Source organism: Solanum verrucosum, unplaced genomic scaffold (assembly GCF_900185275.1).
Source record: "Solanum verrucosum unplaced genomic scaffold, falcon-dt-bn FXZP01000144.1, whole genome shotgun sequence".
NCBI classification, from domain to species: Eukaryota; Viridiplantae; Streptophyta; class Magnoliopsida; order Solanales; family Solanaceae; genus Solanum; species Solanum verrucosum.
In genome coordinates this window covers 343,491-354,185 of record NW_026020773.1, presented here as the reverse complement: position 1 = coordinate 354,185, position 10,695 = coordinate 343,491, and positions in this window count along the sequence as shown.

Here is a 10,695-nt window from a genome sequence, read left to right as displayed (position 1 = left end):
AATGACAAATAAAAGTGAAAACTTATTTTTGAAATATTGAATATATAAAATTAAATGGAGAATGTTTTGAATTATTATTTTTTAACAAATTTTATATTTTAACTATCAGTTGTTTTATTTTTCTAAAATATTACCGGTATCTTTATACTCTCTATCCGATCCATTTTATGTGGCACTTTTCAGATTTCGAGATTCAAAGAAGTCTATCTTTGACCGTAATTTTTTATAGATATTTTAAACATTTTGAATTATCAATTATTGTGACTTATAGTAATTTTTATGTAGTTTACAAATATAGGAGTATAAATTTTATTTCAAAAAAATTGAAGATTTCATACAAAAAGTTTTGATCAAATTTAAATTGTTTAATTTTCGAAAAACAAAAAATATCACATAAATTGAGATAAAGAAAGCATTAGAATACATACCTTAATTATTAAGTTGTTTTCAAAGCTCGAAATATTTTTGAAATTGAGAAAGACAACACGGTCTGAATTTGTGCTGGCAATTAACAAAAAAAACAAAACATATATAAATATAAAAAAGAATTCAACGGAGGACAACGAATTTGAGTTGTAATTAACCCAAAAAAACAAAACATAAATATATTTGCACGTTTCCCTTCTCTCTTTTTTTTTTGATGATCCAAAACAAATTTCTTCCAGTTCATTTTTATTTATTCATTTGAATATTACACATTTTGCAAAAGAGAACAATTAATGTAAATATTTTAACACAATAGTCATATTAATTGATATACAGTAAAATATCATTAAATTAATACTCAGTTAATTAATAATCTCTCTAAGATATTTTTTTCTGGTCGGGACTTGGGCCAATGGAAAAAATCAATCATTTCGATAAGATAATAAGATAATATATTTTCATAAGACTCATATATAAATATATGGTCTCATTAATATTATAAATTAATAATTATTTAAAAGTACAAATATATCTAAGACAATTTTGTGAAATATGATTATATTTTTTATTTTATTTTTTTGTTAAAATTTAAATTTTGTTGAAGCTCATATCTAACTTTTCATATTGTATCCAAAAGTTTCCGTGTAAATGTGGAGGATATAGGTTGTTAGAGAAGAGAGAGTTGTTGGTTCCTTATAGTCATTTTTTTTTTCCACTAGCGCGCTAAGACCAAATTCTCATAAGTCCCTTTCGCCATTCCAACCACCTTTTTTTTTATGTCAAAGACCAGAAGCTATGCGCAAATTCTCATTGAATCTCGGTTGTTCTTAACAACGATGTCTATTTATTTAAGTTGTCTTTTCGAACTGCACCATAAATTTGTGAAGAGTTCTAAATGCAATAAGTGTTTTCTTACGCATAACTGATTCCAAATGTATTGTATATCTTCAAATTTAGCATCAACATTGTCTTTTACAATGGTATCCACAACTTCTTCTAAGCTTAGGACCTATGAACATGTATCATTTTCATGCATCCAATATGTTATTAACGTTCATTTTTGTTGTGATAACTGAGATCATTAATTATGACATCAAGTTCATGAATGACGTTTTCATAAGTGGTTCATTCAAATTCTCTAAGATTTCATCTCCGAATGAATTTTGTGTGTCAACACTTTAAAATAATAAATATTAATTTATCGATTAAATAATATCTCTACAAAATAATAATATTTTATGGTCTCACCTATATTAATTTAGTGAGGTTCTATTGTATAGTTACTCTTACATCTTAAGAATGATTTTGAATTAAGTAATTAATGATGAGGATATAACATGAAAAAAATTAATTATATTTTCCTGATATGTTAAATGTGATAAGTAAAAATTAGAAATTTATTTTTAGGATACTAGACAAGTAAAAATAATCAAAAGTATTTAAATTATTATTTTTTATCAAGTTTCACAATATAACTATCCGTTACTCCAAATTTTTATGAACTATAATTAATATTTATATATTAAAAAACATTTTAACTATCAATTATTTCTCTTTCTTATTCAAACTATCACCATCGATTTTTTATTTTTTTTAAATAATACATTGATTCTTGAACACTCCTTTTTCTTTATCGTTTTGAAAGACAAGTTTGCAATATTCTTGGGGTCTCTTTTCCTTTTAATTAATTTTAGTAGTCATTATTCTTGATCTCATTATCTCCATTTTCACAAAGCAAAAGTAATTTTTTTTTCACAAAAAAAGAAGAGTAACCTTTGTGTTCATGGTCCATGCAAAATTTTATTTAGGTTTTCATATTTGCAAAATGTACCTTCAAGTTATCAAAAGTGCGTATAATTTAAATTTAGTTATAATATATTGAAATTTACGAGTTTACTTGCTTCAAATCAATTTTAGATATATATAATTCATATTGAAAATATTCGTGTATGAAATTTGGCAATAATTTTTTTTTATATATATATTTTGCCTAAAATTTAACTTGTTGATGTCTAACTTTCAACGTTTTTATTTGAAATTAAAATTAGATCTTTGTCTTGGTGCATGTGCCAAATCTGTTGAACCCCAATGTAGAGCTGTTACGGAGATTTTTAAAAGATTCTCGATTTAAGTAAATCAAATTAAAATTTTAATTAAAGGGTGTTCAAAGTCAAACTAATAATTAAATATATACTTCCTTTGTTTCAATTTATTTTTTATTTTTCGAGAGTCAATTAAGTTTGATCGAAAATTTGTTCGTGAAATCTTCAATTTTTTAAAATGAAATTTATATATTCGTAAACTATGTAAAAAATATTATTAGTCATAATAATTGACAATTCAAAATAATTAAAAGATATATGAAAAGTTTACGATCACCTGTTTGAATCTCAAAATTCGAAAAGTGTCACATAAATTGAGACGGAATGAGCAATATTTTAATATTTTCAGCACATGAGATGTCTGGATTTGCAAGTTTTCCGGTTGGCGAATCTTTACTACATATTTTTTATTTTTCCTTATTTTTGTTGTCATGAGTTGGAATAATAATTTTGTTAGTAGAATAAAATATTGTGAAAAAAAAAAAGTTTACGAATTTGAATGCTTAAAACTTTAAATTATACTTCATTAAAAAAAATGTTTACAAATTTGAATGCTTAAAACTTTAAATTATACTTCATTAACTTATTATTATTTTTTATTTCCTGCATGATGTCTAATACTTGTGTTTTTTTTTTTTTTTTTTTGAGGTTTGATACATTTTATTACTTGTTTTTGATACTACCAAAGAACAGGAATTAACGATAGAAAGTTTATTGTTAATTCTATTAAATGATGAATTAGTTGTTGGGTTCTGAAGGGTGATTAGGGCGTCATGCGAAAGTTTACAATTGCAAATAATATGATTGATAAATTAGATGACAAAAACTTATACTAAAAACTAATATTATTATATGAAAACTAATATAAAGAAAAATATTAAAACTGTTGAGAGATTAAATCTCCCCATAAACAAAACTCACTAAACGACTACATTATGGATTCTATTATATTATGCTATGAGAATAAGGATCTTCAATTTATAGATCTCCAAACTATTCCTCTAAGGAAAGAATAAACCAAATATAAAAGAAAATTATATTTTCCTTTCAAAAAAAGTTCAAGTATTTATGGTAATACTTGACTTTTCTTTAAGGAAATAAATAAACTTCAAATAAGGAAAGAAAATCAGGGCAAAACCCCCCTACCAGCCCCCAACCCCCCACCCCAAAAAAAAAAAATTAAGTTTGTTTTTAAAAAATATTTTCAATTTCAAAATTTCATTTTTTTACCCCTACCCTCGACCCCCCCCCCCCCATGTAATGACCCGAAAAATTATTTTTGAAAATTTTTATAAAAAAATTATCGCTTTACCCCTCCCGATAGTTGCCTGAGTCAATTTTAATCAGCGAAGTTGGTTTGGATATTTTGAACTATTCGATAACTACGATTATTTTAATTGACGGATATATAATCAATATTTTATTTATTTAGTTAGTGGTTAATGGATCAATGCCATATTTTTTACTACTTAACCCATATTAAAATAAATTATATGGTTTATCAATTTTAGTACATAATTATTTCTTTTTTTTAAAAAAAGGGAGTTAGAAACTTACCTGCGGCGACAAACTGCAAAGGACGGAGATGCTTCTCCAGGTAAGCCACACAGAAGTTTAGAATATTGCTTGTAGAATATTTAAGTGTTCATTATTTAATTATATGTTAGTGGGAAAGAAGTGTCAGGTTTGATTTTGCACTTAAATGAAGGAAATGAATTACTCCAGTAAAACGTGACCTTTTTATTTACTTTTTTGGATCGAAGAGATGGTATTTTGGGTGGTTAGTAATTTTAGTAAATACCATTATATAATATGTATTGATATGTAGAATATTGAACGAATTATTATTAAATATCATTGGGTGAATTAACTGGAAAATATGGGATAAGGTTGACGATTGGAAATTTGGGGGCTATAAGGGATTGTTGATGATTTGTTAAACATTAGCCATTATTGGATAATGATTACCATTATGGAATTTAGATTAGGAGAAAAGAAGGAATTTCAATTTGGATTCGTCTCGCTAAAATCACAATTAGGTGGAAAATTGTTAGTTCTGTTAAATTGTTTTCTGATTTTGTTGGAATTATGTTTGGAGGAATTAAGATTTAATCCTAGGCTTGAAACTTAAGAATTTAATTATAGAATTGGATGAGTTTTTGGGTCTAAACTAGACACATAGTAATATGAGGTTATTATTGTTGAAATCTTATTGTGATTATTTATTTGGATAGATCAAATTGATTTAGAAGTTCAATGAAAGGGGAAGACTCAAGTCCCGGAGTAATTGTTCGACTATTTCAGGCAAGTGGATTTCTAAACCCTTGTTAAGCGTATGGAATTCGTGTATTTCCTTGTGGTATATGTTTGGGAGTAATGTGATCAATTGTTTGTGTGATGTGTTGAGAATTGTTTGAAAGACTTGTTGAATCATTATTGAAGTTGTATCATGATTGTGTTGTTGTGAATTGTGCAATGTTATGAAAATGGTCATCTCCTCATTATTTGTGTGAACATGTCATTTGCATTGTTCTGAGACATGGTTGTGACAAGTGTTATGTGCATTGAGAAAGAATAAGAAATTAAAGAAGATGTACCATTTCGAAGGACGTATCGCGCGCCGTGATGGATACTATATTTCGAGGGACGTGTCGCGCGCCGCGACGGATACTATATTTCGAGGGACGTATCGCGCGCCGCGATGGTTACTATTATCGAGGGTCGTATCGCGCGCCGCGATGGATGCATGGACAGATAGGTCCCCCATGGGTCCCGAACTGAGAGACAGCGAGTGTGTATCACTAGGTCAGACATGCATCACTATACTTGACATTGCATTCCATTGCATTGCACATATTTATCATTATTGAGCTTGTTGTTGAGAATATGTAATTGTTAAAGTGTTGCTGTTGAGATATGTGCTATTTGAATTGTGAACTGTTAGGTTGAGCTGGTTTTAAGCAGGTTGTAGTTGTGGAGATTGTAATTGATGAATATTGAGCTTGTTGTTAAGGATATATAATTGTTAGAGTGTAGTTGTTGAGATATCTGCTATGTGAATTGTGAACTGTTAGGTTGTGCTGATTTTATGCATGTTGTAGTTGTGGAGGTTCGGTTGGGGTGTAAGGAGTACTCATATTCTATCCTCTTAGCTTGTGTTTAGAGGTTTACTTGCTGAGTACCGCGTGGTTTGGTACTCACCCCTTGCTACTACATTTTTTTGTAGGTTACTAGCCCGGACCTTTGTGATATTTTATCTTCTCCTTGTCTGAGGCTTCTTGTGGAGGTTTGGGAGGTAGCTGCTTGTCATTTCAGCGAACCTTCTTTCTCCTTAATTATGATCTTGTTCTATTCTAGAAACAATGTCATTGAGACTTGTGTTTTTCTTTTGAATCAGTTGTAATACTTTAGAGACTTGTACACGTGACAACCAGATTTTGGGGTATTTTTGAGTTTATTATAAAAGTTTCCGCATTTTATTGTAATGGTTGAGTTTTAGGCTGACTTGTCTTGGAGGGTTAAGACGAGTGCCATCACGTTCATTTTTGGGTCGTGACACCCCACCACCACCACCACCCCAAAAATAAATTTAAGTTTGTATTTCAAAAATATTTTCAATTTCAAAATTTCGTTTTTTCACCCCTACCCAGCCCCCCCCACCCCACACAGCCCCTACCAGCACCCCCCACCACCCCCAAAAAAAATTTTAAGTTTGTTTTTAAAAAATATTTTCAACTTCAAAATTTTATTTTTTCTCCCGAACCCTCGACCCCCCTCCACCCACCCCCTACCAGCCCCCCACCCACCCACCACTACTAGCCCCCCACCCCACCCACCCCCTACCAGCCCCCAGCCCCCAAAAAAAATTTAAGTTTGTTTTTAAAAAATATTTTCAACTTTAAAATTTCAATTTTTCACCCCTACCCTCGACCCACCCCCCCACCCCCCAAAAAAAAAACTTAAGTTTGATTTTTAAAAATATTTTCAATTTCAAACATTATTTTCTACCCTAGTAAAAATAAAAGATATTTCTCAAAAAAAAAAATCATTCATAAATCAAACACTAAAAAATTTTTTCGGAAAATATTTTTTACTCACCAACCAAACATGAGAAAATAAGTCAAAAATCAACTTGTTTTCCAGAAAAACATTTTCCTTCGTACCAAACACACCCTAAATTTGTACTTCTATTTATGATAGTGCGATTAGTTTGAAGTTGTGGTGAAAAATTTCAATTTGTGGCAAAGTAATAACAATAAAATGATTTCATATGCGGGATTCAAGAATTTTTTACCAAAATAGTCATTATTAAAATAAATTCACATAATAATACAATTTTTTGAAATTTTACAAAACTAGTACTCCTTCCGTTCATTTTTATTTGTCATGTTGCACTTTTCGAAAGTCAATTTGGCTAATTTTCAAAGTTAAATTAGATTACATTAATTTGATATTTTAAACAAAAAATTTAGATGTTCAAAAACTACATGAAAAATACTATAAATTGCAATGCTTTTTGCATATCACTATGATGAAAAATATATCATAAAATATTAGTCAAAATTTTATAGTTTGACTCTAAAAAGGGAAATTATGACAATTAAAAGTGGACGGAGATAGTATAAACATATTTCTAGGTAACGTTTTAGGCTATATTTTATTAAAAAAATTAAATGGCAAAAGAAAAAAATATGACGTCATCTCAATTATCTTTTTTAATCTTTTATTCTTCTTTATTTTTATTTTTTTTATGACAAGGGAAATCCACAACTGCTATCATTTGGGTGCGCATAGGGTAAAACCCCCGTTCCTATGCAATAGCTCGTAAAATACATAGGAGAGGTAACCCGCACTAGGTCGACCCAGAAGGCAAACCCCTTGCTTTCGCTGGCAAGGAGTTTCGAAGAGACCTCCAACATGGAAGTCCCAAACTCAAATCACTGGGCCACCCCGAAGGGTATTTTATTCTTCTTTATTTGATGGACCAGATTTTTGTCTTCTGCCATTGAATTCAAAAAAAATTCAATGTCTGCTTTTCATATGGCTTTGATATGAGTTATTTGATTTGAGGATTTTTTGAAATAGTTTTTCTGTTTATATAAGATAGGGATAAGACTGCATATACTAGTCAAATCTCATAAAATTATAATAAATATATTATTATTGTTAAAAATGTGTGTGATGAGCATCTGAAAATAATTATTCTTGAAATTCTATATTTTTTTGTTACTTATTTCATTTTGACTGGGAGGGTTCTATTTAGATATGGATTTTTGTGTATTTATTTCATCTATTTCATGACCAAAACATGGATTGATACATGTTACACTACGTTTAATTAATTCCTTATGGTTCATGTATATTTCTATGTTATTATTGTTCTTGAATCCATCCAAGGCTTGTAGCTATAAACCTAGTTTGGATGGTTATTCCGTTTTATTTCACAATATATTTTATTTAAATCAAGATTTGTTGAAAATTATATCTCTACTATCTACAGAGATAGGGCCACAGGGGTAAAGGCATGTTGTTGTATTGTACTGCATACTATTATTTTGATGAATAACGTTGTGTTGGTACATAATGTCATATATCAACAGATTATTTCATAAAAAGGCAAAACCAGGGGAGGAGAAGGTAATGATGCGATCATATCAAATCGGTCGTTACATAAAATGAGACCTTGATGGTGTTACCTTTATCCTTTCATTTTGAGTTGTTGTGTTAAAATTTTATATCGATCAAATTCTTTAAAATTCTTGACACTTCTATATTGAATGTTCTAAGAATAATGTATTTTTGAAAAATTTGACACGTGAATATAATATATTTTTTTGAAAAATCCGAGCAACATACATGTTGCAAGTTGTAATTAACAAGGATTCTGTTATTCCCTAAATCTTGATTTGTGCTGTTTGTATGTCCAGTTTGTTGCACAGGACTTAGAATTAGATGCTAATATTAAGATATTGCTTCTTGTCTGTTAATATAAAATATTTATTTTTGAATTGTACAAGTACTAATTATTAGTTGTTGAATCAGATAATTAATTATATTTTGATAAGTAACCTGCACATACACCTTGACACGATAGATGAGGAATTACTCTGGATCTTTTTTTTGCGCTATAATTTCGCAAAGTCGATTACTATCTTTTTCCATTGTGCATTTCTCGAACTAAAAAGACAACTATAGAATTGAATTACCTCTTCAAAAAATTGCTCGATCCATACCTTCCACCCACAGTTTTGGGCCTATCCACTATTATTCTGAGTTTGGAGTTAAAATGGTCACTTTTTTCCTCCAAAATACATAAAGGGCCACCCATTTTACTGACAATTCACTCCTAAGGGAGTGAGATCATTTATGGTTTTAACGGCCGTTAATATATCCAATTTTCTTTCTTTCTTTTTCACTGCTCAGTCAGCGAGAAATGTTAAATTTTTTTCTAACATAATCGCTGCTACAACAGTGAGTTACTTACAAATTCAATTTTTATTTTAAATAAAATCACTGCTCCTAAAAAAATAATTTAAAACATAAAATCGCTGCCCTGCAGCAATTTCCTTTATTTTTTTTTAAAAACATAAATCATTGCTCCAGCAACGTTTTTAAAAACTTAATTTTAAAACTAATAACCTATAGACAATTTTGTTTTTTCCTATGTTGGTTTAGAATATGAAATATGTAATGGAAATATATTGGAATATTATACTAATTAATAGTACATCTCATTTGCTATCAACTCTTAACAAATCAAAGTGGGAATTAATAATTCCAAATTTACAATTAATTAAATTGATTCTATGTCGATTTAGAATATATAATATGTAATGGATATACATTGGAATATTATACTAATTAATAGTACATCTCATTTTCTGTCAACTCTTAATAAATCCAAGTGGGAATTAATAATTCCAAATTTATAATTAATTAAATTGATCTATTTTAATTTTAATTTCAAAATTAACCAATTTAATTCTTGAAAAGCAAACATGATCACTTTATGACATTTGACTTGGCATTATCCAAGCTAGAGTTGCACAATTGTAAGCATAATCTCTCTTTTATATTCTAAATCGACATAGGCAAAAATAAAATTGTCTATTGCCTATTTGTTTTAAAATTAAAGTTTTATAAAACGTTGCTAGAACAATGGTTTATGTTTTTTTAACTACAGGTACAACGAGTTTTAATTATATATTTTTTATGAAACTCACTGCTTTAATAGCGATTTTATTTTAAAAAATAAAATTTGTAAGTAACTCACTGTAGCAGCGATTTTGTTGGAAAAATTAACATTTCTCGCTGACTGAGCAGCGAGAAAGAAAGAAAATTGAACGTCATTAGCAGCGGTTAAAATCACAAAGGATCTCTCGCTCCCTCAGGAGCGAATTGTCCGTTTTAAAAAAATAAATTAAGTGGTCCTTTATGCATTTTGGAGGGGAAATGATCATTTTGGCTCTAGACTCCTATTATTCTATGGCTTCCCATGGCACGCACACATACCACACCTAATATGAAATCTTCCTCGAATTGTCATATCAATCAACATGTGATCACTCAAGAGACTGTTGAGTTATATCCCTTCCCCGTCCCATCGAAAAATAAAATTGACTAATCCTAAGTCATCATGCTTTTGAGGATGAATTTAATATGAACATATGTGGCAGGTTGTGTAAAGAAAGATAGAGTCTGGAGTACAATGCTCCTTGTGTTATCCATCACCATTGTTGTCTGGTGTTTCTACTTCACAAAATTAGGAAGAAATATATAGAAGTAAAGCGAAAAACAATTTTTTGGAGTTGATGCAATGGTGGAAAACAGTTTAAGCTAATTGTGTTAAATTATAGAAGTTCATGTGTAGACATTTAAAATTTGTGAGACTCTGCAAGATATGTTCAATTCTAGTTGAGACTCTTCAAAATGTATTCAATTCTTGTTAGAATTTTGGAAGCTACTCTAACCCTAAACTCTAGCTTATATCTATATAAAGGGTGTTATATTTTCTTAAAGAGAAAATTTTGAATATTCTACAAATTCATAGAATATTTGAGATAATAGGACTGAATCTGATGAGGAGTAGATTGTTATGGTTATTGTTTATCATAGAGATGTTTATTTGTTTGACTTGGTATAGTAATAGACTAATAGTTATTTAGTC